At 38.7% G+C, this 25,316-nt stretch overlaps 1 protein-coding gene across 2 annotated transcripts in view; it reads right to left on the reverse strand.

Moving 5' to 3' along the window:
• CHST7 (carbohydrate sulfotransferase 7) overlaps positions 1–25,316 on the reverse strand; it is a 34,722-nt gene that overhangs the window by 1,022 nt on the left and 8,384 nt on the right. The window lies entirely within an intron of this gene.

The raw sequence follows: 25,316 nt of genomic DNA on the forward strand, positions 1-25,316 counted from the left end.
AACCATCCATCCTACACTTGTGTACTGCTTCACATGTGCAAAATAAATTCTGCCAACAACAATTGGCTGTTTTGTACAGCTGAGGCTGTATATAAGCAACGAGTCCATCTTCTCTGAAATTTTTTTCTTCTTTTATTAAAACATATTGCTTGTGTCACTGTATGGGAGCAGCACAGAGTGGGCTGAATCTGAGTTTTTATACTAGTTCTGTAATCAGTCTTTTGTGATCCTTCCTCTGATCCTGGATGTGTGCCAAATTTGACATTACTATTTTCTAGTGTGTTGAAACTGTTCATCACCTTAATAGAAAGACTGATGCAGAGTTTGAGAAGGAAGCACTTTCAACATGATTAGAAGGGTACAATGAAGATTCACATTAAGCATTAAGGAAAAGCTAATTTTATAAAAGTCTTTCTATGAACCTTTAGTATTCTATTAGTACAGGTTTTTTACATAAAAAGAGCCACTGTGTCAAATTTCAGTATATTTTAGTTTAATAAAAGCCAATTTCCAGATGGGCTAACTCGAGTTCCAAATAAGATGGACTAAATACATTTCTCCTTATTCCTCCCACAAAGTATAACTGAAATCCATGAACATGATATATAAAACAAAGATAAAACTCTGAAGGGTGAGGAAAAGAAGGTGGACTGACTACAGACCTTGGGCAATGCAAACATAGCTGTGAGTTCCCCAAGTTTTCCTTTTGCCTCCTCTATATCCTGGAATGGGTGCTAAAGCAGCCCACAGAAATTATCCCCCTTCCTATCAGCAGAGGCCTAGTGAGAAGCCAGGACTTCTGGACTAGCATCCCCACCTGGAAGTAAGCAACACCCCTTCAGTGTCAGTGGAGGCCTGCTAAAACAGAAGATTTAAATAAAATTCAGAGATTCATCACATATGTTCAAATGTTCAGGATACAATGAAAAAAAAATTACCTGTCAAACCAAGAAACAGGGAAATTTCAATGTGAATGAGAAAACACAACTGACAGTTGCCAACACTGAATAATGAAATTATCCAAAAAGGATTTTAAGCCACTACCATAAAAATGCTTCAATTAGCAATGACAAATACACTTGAAATATACAAAATAAATAATTTCTTGGCAAATAAATATAAAAAAGAACCAAATGGAAATGTTAGAATTGTAAAGATTTACAACTATAAAATCACCAAAACTTAAAAAGCTCACTGGATGAGCTCAATGGCAGAATGGAGATGACAATAAATAATTAGTAAATCTGGGGATTCCAAAATGGCAGCAGAGTGAATGGAAGCTACACAGATCATCTCCCAGGACCAAACTGGAATTACAATGAAATAAAGACAAATCGTTGGGAAAAAGCAACAGAAAAGCAGCTCGCGAGGACCATATAACCAGGGACACTGACTCGATCCTGGTAGGATTGTGGAGGTGCAAGAGGGGGACTGGGAACCCACGGACAGCAGCGGCCTTAACTGTGAGTGGCATCCTCGGGGTTACACTCTCGAGTGGCTCCACAGTGAAGTGCCAGGACAGATATTAAAATAGCCAAAGCCACTCACCTGGGGCTCTAGCAGAGGGAGAGCATACTGGACTGGAACTGTGTGGGAACACTCGGGAGTTGGAGGACACTCAGAACTTTTGCTGAGTTGTGGCCACGCAGGAAGGTAGTCATCTTACTCCTTCCCAAGGCTCTGGGGAGAGGCAGTGGCCCCTCCCTCAGAGATTCAACACCACCCAGGTGGGCTATTGAAATGAAAATTGAGGCCAATTAACAACCAGCATCTGCCCTGCCTTCAAGAGATCCCCTTACCCTGAACACTTGAGGGACTTTTTCAGTCAACTGAGAACCCAAGGCTCTTCAAGTAACCTCCACTAATAGCCCCAAGGCAAAAAGCTAGAGAATAACTGAAACTTTCCTGGGCTTGCAACTCTACCCAGGAAAGCAAGACTTGACAGGGGTGTTTAACATGGGTCCTCCCTCACTCATCCAAACCCAGCAGAGGGAGCCACAAACAGCAGAACACCAACACCCACAGGGAAAATTTGGCAGGCTCCGAAACCCACTGAGATAGCCAAAATGGTGAAACAAAGACACAAATCCCAAATGAAAGAACAAGAGACCTCTAGAAGAGATGAGATAAATGACATGCAAGTTAAGCAGTTAACAGAGCTAGAATTCAGAGCCATGATCTTGAGGAAGCTCTACAGCAGAAGTAAGGACATCAACACCATGAGTAAAGACATAGAAACATTGAAAATCAACCAACTGGAAATTAAAAACCACCAAGAAGCAATGAAGAATGACAGCAGAAATAAAGAACACATTGGAAGGACTAAACAGCACAGCAGAGGAAGCTGAGGACCGGATCAGTGAATTAGAAGACAGGGTAGAAAAAAATCAACGAATCAGAAAACTAAAAGGAAAAAGAAATTAAAAAACAGGAAGACAACTTTAGAGAACTTTGGGAAACAGGAAATGTAATAATATTCGCATCATAGGAGTCCTCGAAGAAGAAGAGAATGAGCAGGGGTTAGAGAATATATTTGAAGAAATAGTGACAGAAAACTTTCCTAATTTGGTGAAGGAAGAAGGCATTCAAGTTCAAGAAGCACAGAAAGCCCCAAGTAAGAAGAACCCAAACAGGGCCACGCCAATACACATACTAATTAAAATGCCAAAAATTAAAGATTAAAGACAAAAAGAGAATCCTAAAGGCAGCAAGAGATAAGCAACAGGTTACCTACAAAAGAACCCCCATAAGGCTCTCACCTGACTTCTCAAAAGAAACACTACAGGCCAGAAGGGAATGGTGTGAGGTAATCAAGGTCATGAAAAAGAAGGATCTGAATCCAAGAGTACTCTACCCAGCAAGGCTATCATTCAAAATAGAAGGTCAAATAAAGAGCTTCCCAGAAAAAAAGAAGGCTAAGGTAATTCATTAGCACCAAACCAGCACTGCAAGAAATGTTAAAAGGACTGCTGTAATTAGTAGAAGAAATTGGAAGAAATATAGAACCACACTAAACAAAAATGGCAATAAATATGTACATATCAATAATCACCTTAAATGTAAATGGATTGAATGTTCCGATAAAAAGACACAGAGTAGCTGATTGGATAAGAAAGTATGACTCATATATATGTTGTTTACAAGAGACCCAACTCACAAAAAAAAACCCCACATAGGGGAAAGTGAACAGATGGAAAAAAATCTTCTAAGCAAACGAAAAGGAAAAAAAAAAGCTGAGGTAGCAATACTCATATCTGATAAAATAGGTTTCAAAATGAAGGCCATAACTAGAGACAAATAAGGCCACTACATAATGTTGAAAGAAACTATCCAAAAGGAAGATATAATCTTGGTAAACATATATGCACCCAATATAGGTGTACCAAAATATACTAAAAATCTTCTGGAGGACTTCAAAGGAGAAATATACAGCAATACAATCAAAGCACGGGATTTCAACACCTTGTTGATATCCCTGGATAGATCCTCTAGACAAAAAATTGGCAAGGAAACAGAGGCTCTAAATGAAGCACTAGACCAAATGGATTTAATAGATATCTACAGAGAATTACACCCCAAAAGTACAGAATTCACATTCTTCTCGAGTGTACATGGGCCATTCTCAAAGATAGACAACATGTTAGGGCAGAAACTAAATCTCTACAAGTTCAAGAAGATTGAAATCATATCAAGCATCTTCTAAGATCACAATAGCATGAAACTAGAAATCAACTGCAACAAGAACATGCAAAGACATTTAAACACATAGAGGCTAAATAGCATGTTATTAAACAATGAATGAGTTACCGAGGAGATTAAGGAAGAAATTAAAAATCACCTGGAAACCAATGAAAATGAGCACACAACAACACAAAATCTATGGGATGCAGCAAAAGCAGTTATGAGAGGGAAGTTCATAGCACTACAGGCCTACCTCAGGAAACAGGAAATATATCTAACAGACTATCTAATCTCACATCTTAAAGAACTAGGAAGCAAACAAAAAGAAAATCACAGAGCAAGTAGAAGGAAGGAAATAGTAAAGATCAGAGCAGAAATAAATGACATAAAGACCAAAAAAAAAATTCAAAGGATCAAGGAAACAAAGAGCTGGTTTTTTGAAAAGATAAAGAAGATTGATGAACCCTTAGCTAGACTCCCCAAGAAACAAGGAGAGAGAACCCAAACACACAAAATCAGAAATGAAAGAGGAGAAGTAACAACTGACACCACAGAAATACAAAGAATCATTAACAAATACTATGAACAATTATATGGCAACAAATTCGACAATCTAAGTGAAATTGACACATTTCTAGAAACACATAGTCTCCCAAAACTGGACCAGAAAGAGATAGAAAATTTGAACAGACCAATAACAACTAAGGAAATTGAAGATGTAATCAAGACTCTTCCAGCTAACAAAAGCCCAGGCCTGGACAACTTCATGGGGAAATTTTACTGAACATTGAAAGAAGAAATACCACCCATTCTCCTCAAACTATTTCAAAAAATTTATGAAGAAGGAAGACTTGTAAACTTGTTTTATGAGGCCAGCATAATTCTAATTCTAAAACCAGAAAAAGAAACTACAAAGAAAGAAAACTACAGGCTAATATCCCAGATGAACATAGACGCCAAAATCCTGAACGAAATACTAGCAAATCGTATCCAGCGATACATCAAAGAAATTATTCACCATGACCAAGTGGGATTCATCCCAGGGATGCAAGGCTGGTACAATATTCACAAATCAATAAATGTGATACACCATATAAACAAAATGAAAAATAAAAACCACATGATCATATCAATAGATGCTGAAAAAGCATTTGACAAAATCCAGAATCCATTTCTAATAAAAAAGCTCAGCAATCTGGGAATGGAGGGATCATATATAGACATAATAAAGCCCATATATTAAAGACCTGCAGCCAACATCATACTCAATGGGCAAAAAGTAAAAGCATTTTCCTTAAGAACAGGAACAAGATAGGGATGTCCACTTTCACTACTCTTATTTAACATAGTATTGGAAGTCTTAACCACATCAATCAGACATGATGAAAAAGTAAAAGGGACCCAAATTGGAAAAGAGGAAGTGAAACTGTCATTCTTTACAGATGACATGATATTATACATAGAAAGCCCTAAAGATTCCATCAAAAATCTACTAGACTTAATAAATGAATTTGGCCAAGCAGCAGAATACAAAATTAACGTCAAGAAATCGACGGCATTCTTATACACCAATGATGAAGTCAAAGAAAGAGAAACTAAAAAAACAACCCCATATACCATCATGGCAAGAAAATTAGGATACCTAGGAATAAACTTAACCAAAGTAGTAAAAGACCTATTTGTAGAAAACTATAGGTCATTGAAAAAAGAAATAGCAGAAGATATGAAAATTGGAAGCACATACCTTGTTCATGGATTGGAAGAATTAACATCATTAAAATGTTCATATTATCCAAAGCAATCTACAGATTCAGCACAATCCCCATCAAAATACCAATGACATATTTCACAGAACTAGTATAAATACTTCAAAAGTTCATATGGAACCAAAAGAGACCCCGAATAGCCACAGCAATCTTGAAAAAGAAGGACAAAGTAGGATGGATCACAATACACAGATATCAGGTTATACTACAAAGCTAGTGTAATCAAAACAGCCTGGTACTGGCACAAGAACTGGCATATAGACCTGTGAAACAGAACAGAGAACCCCCAAATGGACCCAGGACATTATGCTCAATTAATATTTGACAAAGGTGGCAAGAGCATACAATGGAGTAAAGACAGTCTCTTTAATAAATGGTGTTGGGAAAATTGGACAGCTACATGCAAAAAAAATGAAACTAGACCATCAACTTACACCATACACAAGAAGAAACACAAAATGGATAAAAGACTTAAATGTGACCCATGAATCCATAAAAATCCTAGAAGAAAATGTAGGCAACAAAATTTCAGACATCATACACAGCAGAATTTTTACTGATACATCACCTAAGGCAATAGAAACAAAGGAAAAAATGAACACATGGGAATACATCAAACTCAAAAGCTTCTGCACAGCAAAAGATACAGTCATCAAAATGAAAAGACAACCAGTGTATGGGAGAGCATAATTGCCAATGATACATCAGATAAGGGATTAATTTCCAAAATGTATAGAGTAGTCATACAACTCAACAAAAGGAAGACAAAGAACCCAATTAAAAAATGGGCAGAGGAACTAAATAGACACCTCTCCAAACAGGACATACAAATGGCCAAGAGACATATGAAGAAATGCTCAACATCACTTATCATCAGAGAGATGCAAATTAAAACAACAATGAGATATCATCTCACACCTGCCAGAATGGCTGCCATCAACAAATCATCAAACAACAAGTGTTGGTGAGGGTGTGGAGAAAAGACGACTCTAGTACACTGCTGGTGGGAATGCAGATTGGTGCAGCCACTATGGAAGACACTGTGGTTTTACCTCAAAAAATTAAAAATTGAATTGGCATTTGATCCAGTGATCCCACTTCTAGGAATATACCCTAAGAAGCCTGAAACAACAATCAGAAAGAATGTATTTACCCCCATGTTTGTAGCAGCACTATTTACAATAGCTAAGATCTGGACACAGCCCAAATGTCCATCAGTAGACAAATGGATAAAAAAGCAGTGGTACATATACACAATGGAGTAATTTGCAGCTGTAAGAAAGAAAGATCTTTTATCCTGTGAGACGACATGGAGGGACCTGGAAAGTATTATCCTAAGCCAATCAAGCCACGCAGAGAAAGACAAATATCACATGATCTCACTTATTTGTGGAATATAATGAATATAACAGTCTGAGGAATAGAGTAGACCCAGAGACGTGGAAGTAGGGTACAGACTGACAACCCTCAGAAGAGGGGGACGTGGGGGGAGAGAAGAGATAAACCACAGAACTTATATGCATGTGTGCATAACCAATGGACTTGGGCAACAAAGCTGGGGGCTGGGTGGGGCGAATTGGGAGGAGGGTGTCAATGGGGAAAAAAGGAGAAACATCTGTAACAAAAATCAATTAATGAAAAGTTAAAAAAAAAAAGAATTAGTGTATCTGAAAACAGAACTATAGAAGTTACCCAATCTGAGCAACAGAGAGAAAACAGTAAAAAATAAACAGCCTAGCTGTTGTGGCTCAGTGGATTGAGCATCATTCCATGTACTGAGAGCTTCCGGTTTGATTCCTAGTTGGGGTACTTACCCAGGTTGTGGGCTTGATCCCTAGTGGGAGGCATGCAGGAAGCAGGCAATTGATGTTTCTCTCTCATATCAATGTTTCTATCTATCCATTCTCTCTCTAAAAGAATCAATAAAAACATATTTTAAAAAAGTGATGAACAGAGCCTCTAATACCTGTGGTACTATAATAAATGATCTACAATTTGTTTCATCCAGGAAAAGAGGGAAAACAGACTGAGGATGAAAGTTACCTGAATAAATATGCCTGAACATTTCCCAAATTTGTAAAAAGACAGGTTCAAACTCTAAACAAAAACCCTAAGAAATCTATACCAACAAACAGCTTTCATAAAAAATTATCACTGTTACTATATGGGAGCTGTGTCTCAAAAATTTTGCTATAATGTTCTTATGGAAGTTATTTGAATGTCGTTAGATTTCATATCTGAAACTGTGGAGGCCAGAAAAAAGTGGCATAAAATTTTCCAAGTGCTGAAAGAGAATAACTGTCACCTCTGACTTATATATTCCATGATATCCTTCAGGATTAAGGTGAAATAAAGACATGCTCAGATATAAATCCAACATGGCAGTAGAATAGGTGGAAGTTACACTCACCTCCTCCCAGGACCAAACTGGATTTACAACTAAAATATAGAACAATCAACCTGAATAACCAATTGAAGACTAACTGAACAGATGTCTAACTATAATCATGGATTTACAGAAGCCACATTGAGATCAGTAGGAAAGGTGGAGACATGAAAAGGGTTGGCCCAGAAAACATGCACAGAGGCTGAGAATCCAGAGTGAAATCTCAGATGTGAAAATTCCCCCTGAGGAGTGTGAGGTCTCATCCCCACACTGGACTCCTGAGCCTAGAGCACTAGAGCTGGGAAGAGGCACCCACATAACTTCCGGATGTGAAAATCAGTAGGGATTCTGACTGCCAAGGAGAGACAGTAGACTGCTAGAAACCCAAGTACCCTTTTAAAAGTTCAGTGCACAAAATCTTGTTCACAGCCACTTACCCTGGGCTCTGGCAGAGGGAAGGCAGGACAGAGTGGATAAAAGTCTTGTGAGGACATACTGGGTTTTGTGGGTTCAGAGAGAGAGCTGAAGGGACAGCCACCAGGGTCCCTGTGCTGAACCCCTTTCCCACACTGCAGGCACCTTTCTTGGGTCAATCACTCTCCTCCATATGATATCAGCCTGGGGGAATGCAAAACCCAACCTTCCTTACTCCCTGTTACCCTGCCTAGTAAAGCTCATACCCTACAAGGGAGTCAGCTGCCTGGGCCCAAGGTATAGAGGTCTGGGCAGACTAAGAGGGTGTCAGTGACTGAGTTATGTGGCTCTGGGGTAGAGGCCATTCCCCTCACTTTCTCCCGAGCCTGACCAGTGCTTCCTGCTCACAGGATATCCACTAGCCCCAACCTCCTGACTACAGGCAGCCCTATCCTGCCAAGCTTTGGCTATCCAGGAGATTCAAGCAGAATCCTGGACTTGCTGAGTTGTATGGCTCTAGCACAGAGGCCATTCATCCTCTCCCTGCAGGCCTGATTGTTGCAGAGCCCTCCTTTCACATGGCCATACTGTGATCTGTATGGGCCTGACAAAACTCTGCTAGCCAATCCCTAATGACTCCCTGAGGCCCTGCCCCACCACAAAGGTCAGTGGGAACCTGATGGGTGGCAGCGAGCCTTGGTGTACCCTGAGACTTTAGCTGAGTGTCTTCAGACTCAGCACTGGCATTGAGTTTGAACCTATATCAATCTGGTGAGAAAAACTTGTGCCTAACTGGTGACTCACAGAACCTACCTCATGCAACTTGCATACCACCAGAAGCACTTTCAGTGACTGAGCCTAACGATTAGCCAGCAGGTGGAGGCAGGCAGAGGCAGATCCAGGGTACATGTGCCTTTTGTTTACCTGCCCCTGGGCTTGGTGCTGGTGGAAGCTGACCTTGCTGCACAGCTTGGCCCTTCTCATGCACACTAAGGCCCAGCAGAGGCAGCCACAAACTGTGGATCCCTTTGTCACTCCAAACAGATTGCTCAGGACCAGTCACAGGGAGCACCTGACACTGACTTGCACTGGAGTCCCTCCCGAGACACTCCAGAAAAAACATACCCACTGGCAACCTTCAGACAACATAAGAGCAGGATCCAATGGGCTCTATAAGCAGCATGTCCAAAGGGAGATCTTGGCAAGCACCAGACCTGCTGAAGCAAATTCCATTTGGTGTGCTCAGCACCCACACAGCAGTTCATATACTGCAGTTGGGGTTGATCCTCACTGTCATCCAGTCTGAATGTTGATCCCACACACAAGCCAACAGCTATCAAGACTCAATTACAACAGGAGGGCTCACATAACCCAAGCAAGGGACATTCCTGGAGCACCCATCTCAGGTAATCAAGGAGACTGCCACTGGGTCCCACATGACACCTACTACATAAGGCCACCCTACCAAGACTGGGAATCATAGCAGGTCTATCTAACACACAGAAGCAAACACAGAAAGGCAGCCAAAATGGGGAGACGAAGAAACATGCCCCACATGAAAGAACAGAAGAAATCTCCAGAAAAAGAACTAAATTAAACAGAGGCAAGCAATCTACCAGATATAGAGTTAAAAAACAACAGCAACAAAACGGTTATAAGAATTCTCAAGTAGAGAACATCAAAAAAGAGATAGCAAGCACAAGAAAGGACATAGAAACCATAAAAATGAACCAGTCAGAAAGGAAGAATACAGTCTCTCAAATGAAGAATACGCTAGAAGGAATAAACAGTAGGTTACATGAAGCAGAGGATCAAATCAGTGATTTAGAAGACAAGGTAGTAGAAACCACTCAATCAGAGCCTTAAATAAATAATTAAACAAATAAATAAATAAATAAATAAATAAATAAATAAATAAATAAATAAAATGAGTATAGTTTAAGGGACCTTTGGGACAACATGAAGCATAACAATATCAACATCATAGGGGTACCAGAAGGACAAGAGAGAAAGCAAGGGATTGAGAACCTAATTCAAGAAATAATGACTGAAAACTTTCCTAACCTGGTGAAGGTAAAAGACACACAAGTCCAGGAAGCACAGAGAGTCTCTACCAAGATAAACCCAAAGAGGCCCTCACCAAGATACATCATAATGAAAATGGCAAAGATTAAAGACAAAGAGAACATTTTTTTTTTTTTTATCCTCACCCGAGGACATTTTTCCATTTTTTGTTCAGGTAGAGTGGGAGGGAGAGAGAGGAACAGAGAGAGAGAGAGAGAGAGAGAGAGAGAGAGAGAGAGAGAGAGAGAGAGAAATATCGACGTGAAAGGAACACATCGAGTGGCTGCCACCCGCACAACCGACCAGGGCCGGGGACAAACTGCAACCGAGGTAAGCGCCGTTAGCGGGAACCGAACCCGGGTCTCTCAGGACCGCAGGTCAACGCTCTAACCGCTGAGCCAAACCGGCCAGGGCCAAAGAGAGCATTTTAAAAGCAGTAAGAGAAAAGCATTTAGTTACATACAAGGAAGCTCCCATAAGACTGGCAGCTGATTCCTCAACAGAAACATTTCAGGCCAGAAGGAATTGGCACTAAGTATTCAAAGTGATGAAAATGAAGGACCTACAACCAGGGTTACTTTACCCAACAAGGCTATCATTTAAAATTTAAAGAGAAATGAAGAGCTTCCCAGACAGGAAAAAACTAAAAGAGTACATTATCTCCAAACCAGTACTATAAGAAACGTTAAAGGGTCTTCTTTAGGAAGAAGAAAAAAAAAGAGGAACATCGTTATAAAGAATAAAATGGCAATAAATACATACCTACCAACAATCACTTTAGCTCTGGCTGGTTTGACACAGCAGTTAGAGTGTTGGCGCACAGACCAAAGAGTCGCGGGTTTGATTTTATTCAAGGGCACATACCTTGGTTGCGCTTTGGTCCCCGGCCGTGTTTGGGGTTGAGCGGGAGGCAACCAATTGATGCGTCTCTCTCACATCAATGTCTCTCTCTCCCCCCTCTCTCTTTCCCTCCCACTGTATCTGAAAATCAATGGAAAATATACTTGGATGAGGATTTTTAAAAAATCACTCTAATTGTAAATGGCTTAAATGCTCCAATCAAAATATATAGGGTAGCTAAATGCATAGAAAAACAAGTCCCATATATAGTCTGTCTACAAAAGACCCACCTCAGAATGAAAGAAACACACAGACTAAAAGTAAAGGAGCAGAAAAAGACATATTATGCAAGTGGAAATGAAAGAAAAGCTGTGGTAGCAATACTTATATCAGACAAAATAGACTTTAAAACAAAGGCTATAGTAAAAGACAAAGAAAGACACTACATAATGATAGGGGATCGATCTAACAAGAGGTTATAACCTTTGTAAACACTAATGCACTGAACATAGGAGCACCTAAATATATAAAGCAAATCTTGATGGACATAAAGGAAGAGACTGACAGCAATACAGTCATAGTAGGGGATTTTAACATTCCATTAACATCAATGGATAGATCTTCTAGACCAGTGGTTCTCAGCCTTCCTAATGCTGCGACCCTTTAATACAGTTCCTCATGTTGTGGTGACCCCCAACCATAAAATTATTTTTGTTGCTACTTCATAACTGTAATTTTTCTACTGTTATGTCTTAAGCGACCCCTGTAAAAGGATTGTTCGACCCCCAGGTTGAGAACTGCTGTCCTAGACAGAAGAGCAACAAGGAAACAGAGGCCTTAAATGACACACTAGATCAGATGGATTCAACTGATATCTTCAGAGCATTTCACCTCAAAGCAGCAGAATATACATTTTTTTCAAGTACACATGAAACACTTTTTAAAACAAGTCTCAATAAGCCACTATGAAAAACAATATGGTGTTACTTCAAAAAATTAAAAATTGAACTGCCATTTGACCCAGTGATCCCACTTCTAGGAATATACCCTAAGAAGCCTGAAACACCAATCAGAAAGAATATATGTACCCCCATGTTCATAGTAGCTCTATTTACAATAGCTAACTAAGATCTGGAAACAGCCCAAATGTCCATCAGTAGACAAATGGATAAAAAAGCAGTGGTTTATATACACAACAGAGTACTATGCAGCTGTAAGAAAGAAAGCTCTCTTATCCTTTGAGATGACATTCAGGGACCTGGAGAGTATTATCCTAAGCGAAACAAGCCAAGCAGAGAAAGACAAATATCACATGACCTCACTTATTTGTGGAATATAATGAACATAACTGTCTGAGGAATGGGGTAGTACCAGAGATGTGGAGGTGGGGTACAGACTGACAATCCCAAGAAGAGGGGGTGGGGGAAATAAACCACAGAACTTATATGCATGTGTGCATGAACAATGGACATGGACAACAAAGCTGGGGACAGGGTGGGGAGGGAGGGGTGGGAGGTATCAGTGGGGGAAAAAGGAGAAACATCTGTAACAAAAATAAATAAATTAATTAAATAAAAAAAACAAGTCTCAATAAATTTAAGATTGAAATTGAAATACATATCTAGTATCTTCTCTGACCACAGTGGTATGAAACTAGAAATCAGTCACAAGAAACACACTGACAAACACACAAAGACATGATGGCTAAATAACATGTTAACTATCAAAAGAAATCAAAAGATATCTTGAAACAAGTGAGAATGAGAACACAACAACCCAAAACCTATGGGACACAATGAAAGCAGTCCTAAGAAGGAAATTCCTAGCATTACAGGCTTACCTCAAGAAACAATAAAAATCTCAAATAAACAATCTAATTTTACACATAAGGGAACTAGAAAAAGCACAATAAACAAAGCCTGAAGTGAGTAGAAGAAAGGAAATAATAAAAACCAGAGCAGAAATAAATGAAATGGAGTCTACAAAAACAATTTGAAAGATCAATGAAACCAAGAGCTAGTTATTTGAAAAGATAAACAAGATTGATAAACTTCTAATTAGACTCATCAAGAAAAAAGAGAGGACCCAAATAAATAAAATCAGAAATGAAAGAGAAGTAACAACTGACACAAAATTAATACAAAGGATTATAAGAAAGTATTATAAATAACCATATGCCAACAAATTGGGCAGTCTGGACAAAATGGATAAACTCCCAGAAACATACAATCTCCCAAAACTAAATCAAGAAGAAACAGAAAATCTGAACAGACCATTACAACTAATGAAATTGAAGCACAAATAAAGAAACTTCCAACAAACAAAAGTTCTGGACCAGATGGCTTCACAGAAGAATTTTACCAAACACTCAAAAAATAACTAAGCCTGGCTAGTGTGGCTCAGTGGTTGCCATGCACCGAGGTTGCCAGTTCGATTCTTGGTCAGAGCACATGCCCAGGTTGTGAGCCATATCCCCAGTGAGGGGCATGCAGGAGGCAGCCAATTGATGTTTTCTCTCATTGATGTTTCTATCTCTTTCTCCCTCTCCCTTCCTCTCTCTCTCAAATCAATAAAGAAAAATAATTTTAAAAAAGTAAGAACTAGCACCTATCCTTCTCAAACTATTCCAACCAATTCAAGAGGAGGGAGGACTCTCAAACTCATTTTATCAGGCAGGCATTATTCTAATTCCAAAACCAGGAAACTACAAAGAAACATAATTATAGGCTAATATCCCTGATGAACATAGATACACATGTCCTCAAGAAAATATTTGCAAACTGAGTCCATCAATACATTAAAAAGATCATATACCATAAGTGTGATTCATTCCTGGATGCAAGGTTGGTACAATATCTGCAAATCAATTAATGTAATATACCACATAAACAAAATTAAGGATAAAAATCATATAATCATATCAATAGGTACAGAAAAAGCATTTGACAAAATCCAGCACCCATTTATGACAAAAACTCTCAGCATAGTGGGAATAGAGGGAACATAACAATGCAATAAAGGCTATATAAGACAAACCACAGCCAACATTATATTTAATGGGCAAAAACAAAAAGCAGTTCCCTTAAGATCAGGAACAAGACAGGGACACCTGCTTTCACCACTCTTATTCAACATAGTACTGGGTGTCCTAGCCACAGTGATCAGAAAAGAAGAAAACATAAAATGCATCTAAATTGGAAAGTAAAACGTAAAATTGTCCTTATTTGCAGATGACATGATACTGTATATGGAGAACCCTAAGGATGCCACCAAATAACTACTGGAACTGATAAATGAATTCAGTAAAGTAGCGTGATACTAAATAAATATCCAGAAATAGGTTGCATTTTATACAACAATAATGAATTACCAGAAAGGAAAAATGAAGAAAACTATCCCATTTACAATTTCATCAAAGAAAATAAAAACACCCAGGAATAAATTTAACCAAGGAGGTAAAAGACCTGTACTCAAAAAATTATAAGAAATAAATTGAAGGAAATGAAAATAAATGGAAGCATATATTGTACTCATGGATAGGAAGAATTAACATTGTTAAAATGTCCACACTACCAAAAGCAATCCAATTCAACACAATTCCGATTCAACACAATTTCAATCAAGATACCAATGATTTATTTCACAGAACTAGAACAAATAATCAAAAAAGTTATACGGAACCACAAAAGACTCCCAACCCACCAAGAAGACATAGCAATCCTAAATGTGTATGTATGCAGCACAAATAACAAAATGGAGAAATAGACATGTCCACTTTTATAGTTGAAAACTTCAATACCTCTCTCAACAATTGATAGAATTACTAGACAGTGATATAGAATAATTAAATAATACCATCAACCAAGTAAGATTGAATTGACATATATAGAACATCCACATACATAATGGTAGAAACACATTCTTTTTAAGCATACATGGAACATTCACAACCTAGACCATATCCCTGTTCATAAAACAAACCTGAACAAATTTAAAAGAATTGAAATAATAATACAGTGTGTTCTCTAAACATGATGGACTCAAACTAGATGTCTGTAACAGAATGGTAGCAGGAAATTCTCCAGAATCTTGGAAATTAAAGAACATCCTTCTAAATAATCCATAATAGATTAAAAAAAAACACAATATATTGAATAAAATGAAAGTGCAACATATCAAAATTTGTGAGACACAGCTATAGCAGTGCTGAGAATATTTATAGTACATTAAGTGCTTACATTAGAAAATAAAAAAGTCTAAAATCAATACTCTAAGCACCCACCTCAAGAAACTAGAAGATCAAAATAAACACAAATCACGTAGAAGTAAATAATTAAGAACAGAAATCAGTAAAATGGAAAACAATAAAGGAAATCAATGAAACAAAACCTGGTTCTTTGAAAAATTAAAAAAATTGACAAATCTCCATCAAGACTAATAGTAAAAAAGAGGATACACAAATTACTAATATTAGCAATGAAATAGGGGATCTCACTACAGACTCCACAGACATTGAAAGAATTAAAAAAACCCTAAAAATATAATTCACTTAAATTTGACAATTTAAATAGACCAATTCCTCAAAAAGCATAAACTACCATAATTTGACCAATGTGAAATAGATAATTTGAAAAGTCATAACTACTACAAAATTGAATTAATTGTTAAGATTCTCCAAAAAGGAAATTTACAGGCCCAGATACTTACTTACTTTTTAAAAATTATTTTCACTTTATTTAAAAACTTTTTTCCCTTTATTGATGTTAGAGAGAGAGAAAGAGGGAGAGAAATACAGAAACATCGATGAGAGAGAACATCAATCAGCTGCCTCCTGCATGCCCCCCACTGGGGATTGGGCCCACAACCTGGGCATGTGCCCTGACTGGGATTCAAACTGGTGGCCTCTTGGTGCATGGGACGACACTCAATTCATTGAGCCACACTGGCTGGGCTTACTTTCTTTTTTAAAATTGATTTTATTGGGCCCTGACTGGTTTTGCTCAGCGGTTAGAGCGTTGGCTTGCAGTCTACAGAGACCCGGTTCGGTTCCCGCTAAGGACACGTACCTCGGTTGCAGTTTGTCCCCAGCCCTGGTTGGTTGTGCAGGTGGCAGCCACTTGATGTGTCCCTTTCACATCGATGTTTCTCTCTCTCTTCCTCTCTCTCCCTCCCACTCTATCTGAACAAAAAATGGAAAAATGTCCTCGGGTGAGGATAAAAAAAATTGAATTTATTGGGGTGGCATTGGTTAATAAAACAGATCCTTTCAATGCAGAATTCTACCAAACATTTAAGGTAGAATCAACACCAATTCTACACAATCTCTTTCACAAAATTATGACACCATTATTACCCTGATACCAAAACCAGACAAAGTACAAAAAAGAAAACTACTGACCAATATTGCTCATGAATTTAGGTGTAAAAATCCTCAACCAAGTAATCAGAATCAACAATATATGAAAAAAAGTTAAGTATCCTAAGTGGTGTTTTTTTTTTAAGGATGCACAGCTGGTTCAATATTCAATAATCAATCCATGTAATCCATCATATTAACAGGCTAAGGAAGAAAAAAGCACATGATCAAATCAATTAACGTAGAGAAGGCATTTGATAAAAATTCTCAGCAAACTAGGAATAGAGGGAAACTTTCTCAACTTGATTTTAAAAATCTACATAAACCAATATCTAACTTCATTCTTTATGGTGAAAGACTGAATGCTTTCCTCCTAAGATCTGGAAGAAGACAAAAATGTCTGCACTCATCATTCTTATTCAGCACAGTACTAGAAGTCCTAGCCAATGAAATAAGAAGAAAAAGAAATGAAAGTCATACTGATTGGAATAGAAGATATAAAACTGTCCCTGTTTGTAGATGATATGATTATAGACATAGAAAATCCAAAAGAATGTATTAAAAAACTGAAGTGAATTGAGAAAGTTTGCAGGACACAAGATTAATATTTTAAAATCAATTTTATTTACATATACTAGAAATGAACATATTGAAACGAAGGTCTAAAGTTCATACTGTGTAAAATCACTCAAAATAAATTAAATACTTGGATATAAATTGAACAAAACAAGTAAAGAACTTGTATACTAAAAACTACAAAACACCAATAAAAGAAATCAAACAAGATGTAAATCAATAGAAAGACATAAATAGGTTCATAGATTAGAAGACTCAACATAGTAAAGATGTCAATTTTCCCCAAATTGATCTAAAGGTTTAACAAAATTCTTATCAAAGTCCATCAGTGCCTTTTGTACATAGACACAAGCTTATTCTAAGATTTACATGGAAAGACAAAGAAACTAAAATAGCTGAAACCTTTTTGAGAAAGAATAAAGTAGGAATAATCACACTATTCAATGTTAAGCTACATCTTACTACATCAATTAAAACAGTGTGGTATTGGTGAAAGGACAGATTCATTGATCAATGGAGAAGAAAAACACCCCAAAAGAGACATACATATGTGTATGGCTTACTGATTTTTGACAAAGGTATAAAAGCAATTCATTGGAGAAAGGATAGTCTTTAGACATCCACAGACAAAAAAATAAATAAACCTTGACCTAAAATTCACACGTTATTCAAAAATTTACTCAAAATGAAGCACAGAATTAAGTGAAGACATAGACAAGCTTATCTTTAAATTTGTAAGGAAAGACAAAATAAAAAATATAAACCTTGTAAAAGCAAACATAGGTGTAGAATAGGGTGGGTGATGTAACTATAAAGGGGGCAGCACAGAGAGTTTCTTTGTGTGCAGATTGAATAGTTCTGTGTATTGATTGTAGTGGTGTTTACATTATATGTAATAAAATTACACAGATCTGTGCACACAAATACGCTCAAAAGGAGTGTATGTAAAAGCTGTTGAAAACCAAATAAGGTCTATAGATTGTACCAATGTCGATTTCCTGGTGTTGATATTGATCTACATATAAGACGTTAACATTGGGGGAAGCTGGATGCAGGGTACAGTGGACCTCTCTGTACTGTTTCTGTAACTTCCTACAAATGTATAATTGTTTTAAAATAAAATATTTTCACCCAGATGGTGTGGCTCAGTGGATTGAGCATCGTCCCATGGACTGAGAGGCCCCAGTTCAATTCCCAGTCAGGGCACATGCCCAGGTTGTGGGCTCGATCCCCAATCGGGAGTGTGCAGGAGGCAGCCGATCCATGTTTCTCTCTCACATTGATGTTTCTATCTCTCTGTCCCTTCCTCTTTCTCTAAAAAATCAATATAAACATATTTTAAAAACAAACAAACAAAAAACACCATTTTCCTCTGTCACTGTTTCTTGTGCAATGTGTTCAGCTCTCCATTTGGGTTGTTTTTAAGACCTGGAAACAAGTTGGCAGTAATTCAGGATGGTTTTCAATCAATGACTAACCAAGTGCTAAATGCTACCTGGTCAGATCCCATGTCCTGACAAACATTTATGGAGATGCTACCAGTCCAACTTCTGGACCCATAAGCACTCTTTAAATCCTTTTATTAAAAACCTTTAAAGGTTTTTTCTACCTGGAAAACTGCTTTTCACTCAAGTTCAAATTTTTATCAGATCCCTGGTAGTACAAGGTGGGAGGAGAGGAGAGACAGGAGCTCTGAAAGATCTATTACTGCCTCTGGAATATATGAAGAACTGTTCTGAAGTCCTGCTAATCCTGGTGGGACAGCCCGCAGTATACAGGCAGCAACCTCACAAGGCCCTTTCTTTCTTCACAATAAAAATGGGTTCCTATCCTCCCATTTTGGTCTCTAGTTCCCGAATGTTACTGAACCAGGGCAGGGATGTTCATATACTTTCCAGTTCTGATTTGTATCTTCATGGAGCCTGTAGCCCCGAAGTAGACTAAAAAAACTATCAGCAACTCTCCTACCATTTCCAATATTTGTATTGTGTTTAAAATATAAACATGCCCATGAATTCCTAGCGTGATGTCCCTCAAAATTCTTAAGCCCCCAGTGTTTTAGACATAGGATTAAAAATTAAATTCACTCCAGACCCCACTATTCCTAATACATTGGGGCCCTATTTAGTTGGAGCTATGAAATACTCAATTTTGGGTGCATATTTAAAAACCAAACACTCAGTTTATCAGCCATCTACAGTGACCAAGTAGCTAGCCTTGCCTTTTCTTCCAACTACTAAATGTTTGACAAGGAAGAATTAAATGTTAAGCTACTAAACTTTTGTTAATCTTCACCCGAGGATATTTTCCCATTGATTTTTAGATAGAGTGGAAGGGAGGCAGAGAGACAGAGAGAAAGAGAAACATGATGTGAAAGAGACACATTGGTTGCCTCCAGCACAACCCTCACTGGGGCTGGGGATCAAACCTGCAACCCAGCTACTTGCCCTTGACCGGAAATTAAACATTTGACCCTTTGGTCCTCAGGCCAGCTAACGCGCTAACTGCTGAGCCAAACTGGTCAGGGCTACTAAACTTCTTCGTTAAAACTATTTCCACTTACCCAGAGTTTGGGGAGAATGGAAATGTTTGTTTCTGCCTGAACCACCTGAAATAAGTGTAAACCCTTCTGGTCATTCCTAAGTCAAGAGTATTAAAGACCTATCTTGTATGAAATTTAAAAAAAATAATTAAAAATTGTCTTAGTAAAATTAATTTTCAGATTTATAGAGATTTTGTTAGATAGGACAATGATCTCAAGGTCTGAGCAGTTCTAAATGTTATTTCTTGCTAAATGTTAAAAGTATAGCACAGTATTTTGCAGATGCAGCAATAAACAGGATGAGCTGACAAGGAACTCAGTGGGATGAAAGTAGCAAACTGCAAAGAAGAAATCAAAATATAATTGACCAAATAGTGCATATAATCAATGGCTAAGCCTCCCTTCAGGGAGGCAGAGCTTTGGATATGAATCTCTTGTCTTCTTTACTTGCTGCAAATAAAAACTATCTTGCAACAAATGCATCTCATTTTTTTAACAGAGTACCCCAAGCAGCGAACACCTTGAGTTTGGTAACAATTTCTGTATATTATTATTATTTGAAGCATGCATAAAAGTATTTTTAAATATGTGGCACTAAAATGTGAAAATATTCCTTAATATTAAATTCACAAATTCCCTTGCACTTTAAAAACATGGGTTGTTTATTTAAATATTCAAAGTCATATTCCAATGAGTTGGGTGTATTTTATGGCCTTTGCTACAGTTCCCTTGAGTATTTAAATGACCAGCCAGGCCTTAAATGCAGCTGGGTGACCTCCTAATAGCCTCACTGTCATCAAAGGGAAACTCCTTTCTGGGTTAAAGAGTCTGTACTGGGATTGCATGCAGTTGGCTGTGCTGAACCTCCAGGTCTACAACAGAAGAACTCAGGAAGACACACTCTTAGCAATCTAATCATACTTTTTCAGCTGGGATGGGGGAGGAGGAAGAGTCAACTTCCTGCTTGCTATAAAGTTTGAGAACAGAAGAGTCAACCATATGAACTTGCAGCTCTGCCTTTCTCAGTGGCCTTCCTGTCCCCTTTCAAGTCAGGTACTGAGCCCTAGGCCTCCCAAGTGGATCTGGGAAGTTGCGTGGGCACCTCACTTCCTTCCTTGAACTGCACTTGTAGATTATTACCTGCCCTTCTTCAGATTTTTCTTGGTTTTGTCTCCGGAAGCATTCATCTGTCTCTGCCCACTTGCTTGTGCCAGGGCAGCGTCCTGGGTTTAGCACCAAAATGCTATAAGTTGGTGCTGGGACTTGGCACTTGGGCTGAGGGATCTGAGATTTCCGGGAATTCAGCAGGTCCCGTTATCACTGGTGAATTACTTTCCAGCCCATTGTAACCTACTTCCTGCTGGACCCACTCCAGAACAAATGGGTTGAGGACGTTAGCCTACTTTTCAATGGCAAAATGTTCTTGTAGGGTCTTCTCCCCGCATCTGACCCTGGAACCACCCTCTGTAGATGATGTTACCGTCTAAGCTTATCTGTTAACTTGGGTTAAGCTTTCTTAACCTTTCTGTTTTCACCCCCAATCAGTGAAATGCAGTGCCAAGGAAAATGGAAATGACTGACAATGTTTACAATAGAGCCATTTAGTTATTGATTTTTTAAAAGGAACTACTTAGGGATGATGGTAAAATAATACTTTAAATACAAGAAATATCAAAGTGCAAGCATTCTTTCATTGTGACTCTAAAGCAAAATGTAATAGGAAACATTTAGTTTGCTAATCTAACTGCAATCCTCCCCCTAAATAGCCTAGAAATGCACTTTAAACAGCATAAATGTGATACAGCATTTTCAGACTTTCAATCTGAAAAGACTTTCAATCTTTTCACCCTTTTAATTTTGCAAAGGGTGCAAGAATACTTGGACTAGTCAATAACAGTTTCAGTTATATTTAATACTTGAAACAACTCTTGCTTCAGGTGAAAACAGAGATTGAGTAAAATACAAACAAAACTCTTGCCTGGAGACTTTGGGGAAAAATTTGGGGAGAAGTCATTTGCCTGGACCTGGGCAGCCCATGTAAAGAGCTGAGCTGCCTCCCTACCATCCTCCTCCCTGCCCACAGTAGGAAGAAAAGAACCACTTTTCTGCTCCAGAAATCAGAGTAAAACCTCAATCCCTGTGAGTCATTAGTCAAGCCCCACGGTCAGCCAGTGCAATAATTAAATGGCCATTATATTTCCCAATAGAATTAAATAATGTTTCCAATTTTATCATACCCCACCCTCAACTAAAATTTTCCCAAGTTCTTGAGTTCACTTGAGATCATAATGAATGTACTCCAAACCAGTATTAATACAATTTGGAAAGAGCTGAGTTTGCCTAGTTGACTTTTGTTTTTTCCCTTCATTGACCTGCTTCGAGATATAATTTTAATTGGCAGACATAATTGCTTTTATGAGTAAGGTCATTTCCAAGTCAAATAAAGGAACCGAGTCAGTATTTAAAAAATATATTTGACAACCCACCTACAGATGTTTGTCATCTACCAAGTGGGGGTGGCAGGGATGAGTAAGGGCACGGGGCTTGTAAGTGACCAGAGTTTGCACCTGCTACTCAGGCAGCCCTTTGGCCTCCACTGGAGCCATCAGCCAATAGTGTGGCTGAAGGTGGGGTGGAGGACACTGGGGCTGCCCTCATCAGTTTTAGAACTCATAGGTTAGGATGGTTGGTCAGTATATAGAGTCTGTGTGTCAGCCCAAGTCTAGCCTGTCATTTCAGGTAGCTCTTCCTACAGAGTGAGGCGCTGTGTCTGTTCCTCCCTTTCCTAGTCCTGTCCAAAGGCTGGTGGAAATAAAGGCCTCATGGCTAAGAGTAGGTTTATGTTGGCACAGGACACTGGAGCATGTAAACCAGTCCTCCCCCCCGGGGCCTGTAGCATTGCCAGAGATCGCCATACTTAGGAGTAGCACATGGATTTTTCCCGAGATTTAAAGTATTTCTCTTCCCCTTTGATTGTTGAGAAATAAAGATAGAATTAATGTAAAAGGCATTCAATCATGCTAAGAGTTTTGTTGTTCTTTGGCGGGGGTGGGGGGTGTTTGTTTTCAGCCAACCATCTCTCTCTTTTTTTTTTTTTTTTGTGAAACAGCCCCCTTTGCTATCCTTAGCTGTCCTTAGGCAACAACATGTAACATTTTTGTTGTTTTCAGAACCTGAAAAATATATTGTTTTCCTTTATTATATCTGTGTTGGTGATATCCTTTATTAGAGCAAGAGACAGCATCTGCTTTTATTGCTTCTAAAATCTGTCTATTTAACATATGCCAAACTCCACACTGTTTGAAAGGAAGTCCTATTTTTTTTTATCCTCACTCGAGAACATTTTTCCATTTTTTTGTTCAGATAGAGTGGGAGGGAGAGAGGAAGAGAGAGAGAGAGAAATATCAACGTGAAAGGGACACATTGAGTGGTTGCCACCCGCACGACCCAACCAGGGCCAGGGACAAACTTCAACCGAGGCACGTGCCCCTAGTGGGAACCGAACCCGGGTCTCTCTGGACCGCAGGCCGAGGCTCCAACCACTGAGCCAAACCAGCCAGGGCAGGAAGTTCTATTTTTAAAACATTATTTTCATCTTAGTATTTTTGGCTTACTGTTCCCATCATCTCTCCAAGGCACTAATGCATCTTTTTTGGTAAAGTCTGGTCTTAAGTCATGGGGAAAATGAATTCTAAGCTTTGGTATATTTTCCCCTAATGTTCACTTTATCCGTATGTATGTAAGGACTGCTTTAGTTAGTTAGCCTCCCAGTTCACACTAGGGGCTGCTCATAACTCTCTTCAGTTCATCATCTTTACTAAAGAACTCACAGTCTGCACTCCTACTGCCCTCCATACCTTACGAAATGTCTCTGTCATGTTCTGTGTCAGTCCTTCAGTTAGGCCGTTTTCTCTGATTCCAGGCTGCTGGTTACAATACCCAATCAATCTTAATCACACAATATTATCTCTCCAAACCATCCCTCTAGGCATTTGGATTTCAGGCCAGATGTGAGGCTTCTTGATGGGAGGGCCAAAGATTACCTTGGGCCCTCACAACTCTCCTGTGACTTCTGGGGCTTCTTTTAACACACCTGTGACAGGAGTGTTAACAGAAAGAGCGTCCGTTCAATGAATAAAAACATGTCTCCCTTGGTGGCTAATTTTGGCATGTGACTCCTAAGGGGAGGAGAATCTGCTCACTCTAAACATGGTCAGCATGGAAGTCAAATATGGTGGTTGTTTATCACAGCCTCTTAATCCTCTCATTTAAAAATATTCACTATCAGCCCTGGCTGGTGTTGCTCAGTGGTTAGAGCGTCAGCCCACGCACCAAAGTCATGGGTTTGATTCTCAGTCAAGGGCACATACCTGAGTTGCAGGTTTGATCCCTGGTCAGGGCACTTGTGGGAGGCAACTAATTGATATATCTCTCCAACATGGATCTCTCTCTCTCTGCCCCCTGTTCCTCCCTCCTTTCCACTTTGTCTAAAAATCAATGGAAAAATATCCTTGGGTGAGGATTAACAAAAGACGGTGTCCCATACACCAAAAGGTTGCAGGTTTGATTCCCTGTCAGGGTGCGTACAGGAGGCTGCCCATCGATGTTTCTCTCTCACATTGATGTTCCTCTCTCTCCCCCTCTCTAAAATAATATCCTCAGGTGATGATAATATATATATATATATGATAATATATATATATATATATATATATATATATATATATATTCACTATCAGCTGATGCTCCAGTTTCTTCCCAGCATCCAACAATGACAGTCTTTAATATGAACAAGGCCAGCTGTAGGCTTGATGCCTGTTGGCCAAGGGGGGCAGGGAACAAAACGGAAGGACTCCAATTGTCACAAAGACATCATTGAGCTCTGCAACTTTTCTCCAATTGAAACTGCTTCCTATTCTGCTCCCAAACAGTTCACTTCCCTGTGTTCTTGAACTTGGGCCAGGGTTGTTTCTTAGTCTCTACTGTTCTTCCTCTATACTGCACATAACCAGAAATGTTTCTTTCAATAGAGCAAGTTCTTTCGGTTCCACTACAAAGCAAAAGGATGAGGAACCAGGAGCCCTCACCGAGAGAGAGCTTCATTTATTAGTCACGTTGTTAGACTAGAACGTCAGACACAAAAAAACAAGGCCATTTTAGTTTTTTAGTTTCATTCTTTTCTGTGTTGCTCATGCTGAGCCTGAGAAAAGGCGGACTGAGGAATTTTAAGCCAGCTGCTTATAAATGTTTTTTTTTTTTTTTTTTTTAAAGAGCATCATTGCCAACTATTTATATTACATTTGTATTCATGGGAAGAAAATCTCTGCCCAGACTAAAAATACCTCTTTGAAAACTCTGTGAATCCTGCCTCAGCAACTGCAAATGGACAATTCTACCCTCCTGTAGACTACAAGGACCTCTCTCAAGAGCATAGAGAAGATGTATGAAGAGTTAAACCTTATTTAAAATCAGCCTAATTTTCCCAGTGAGAGTGTCCTGAAATAGGTGAAGTTCAAGTGAACAGGTACAATCCACAGCAACAGTACCAGAAGAAGGCCATCTTAACAAGAAACTTGCTAAAACCTGACAGCATGTGTAAGTGTGGTTTTAAAAAGGGAGGATCATTTTTATTTCAAAATGTATCCAGTCCTTCAAAAGAATCACAGACATGAACTTTCCAAATACATGTGG

The sequence above is a fragment of the Molossus molossus genome, unplaced genomic scaffold, assembly GCF_014108415.1.
Source record: "Molossus molossus isolate mMolMol1 unplaced genomic scaffold, mMolMol1.p scaffold_m16_p_2, whole genome shotgun sequence".
NCBI classification, from domain to species: Eukaryota; Metazoa; Chordata; class Mammalia; order Chiroptera; family Molossidae; genus Molossus; species Molossus molossus.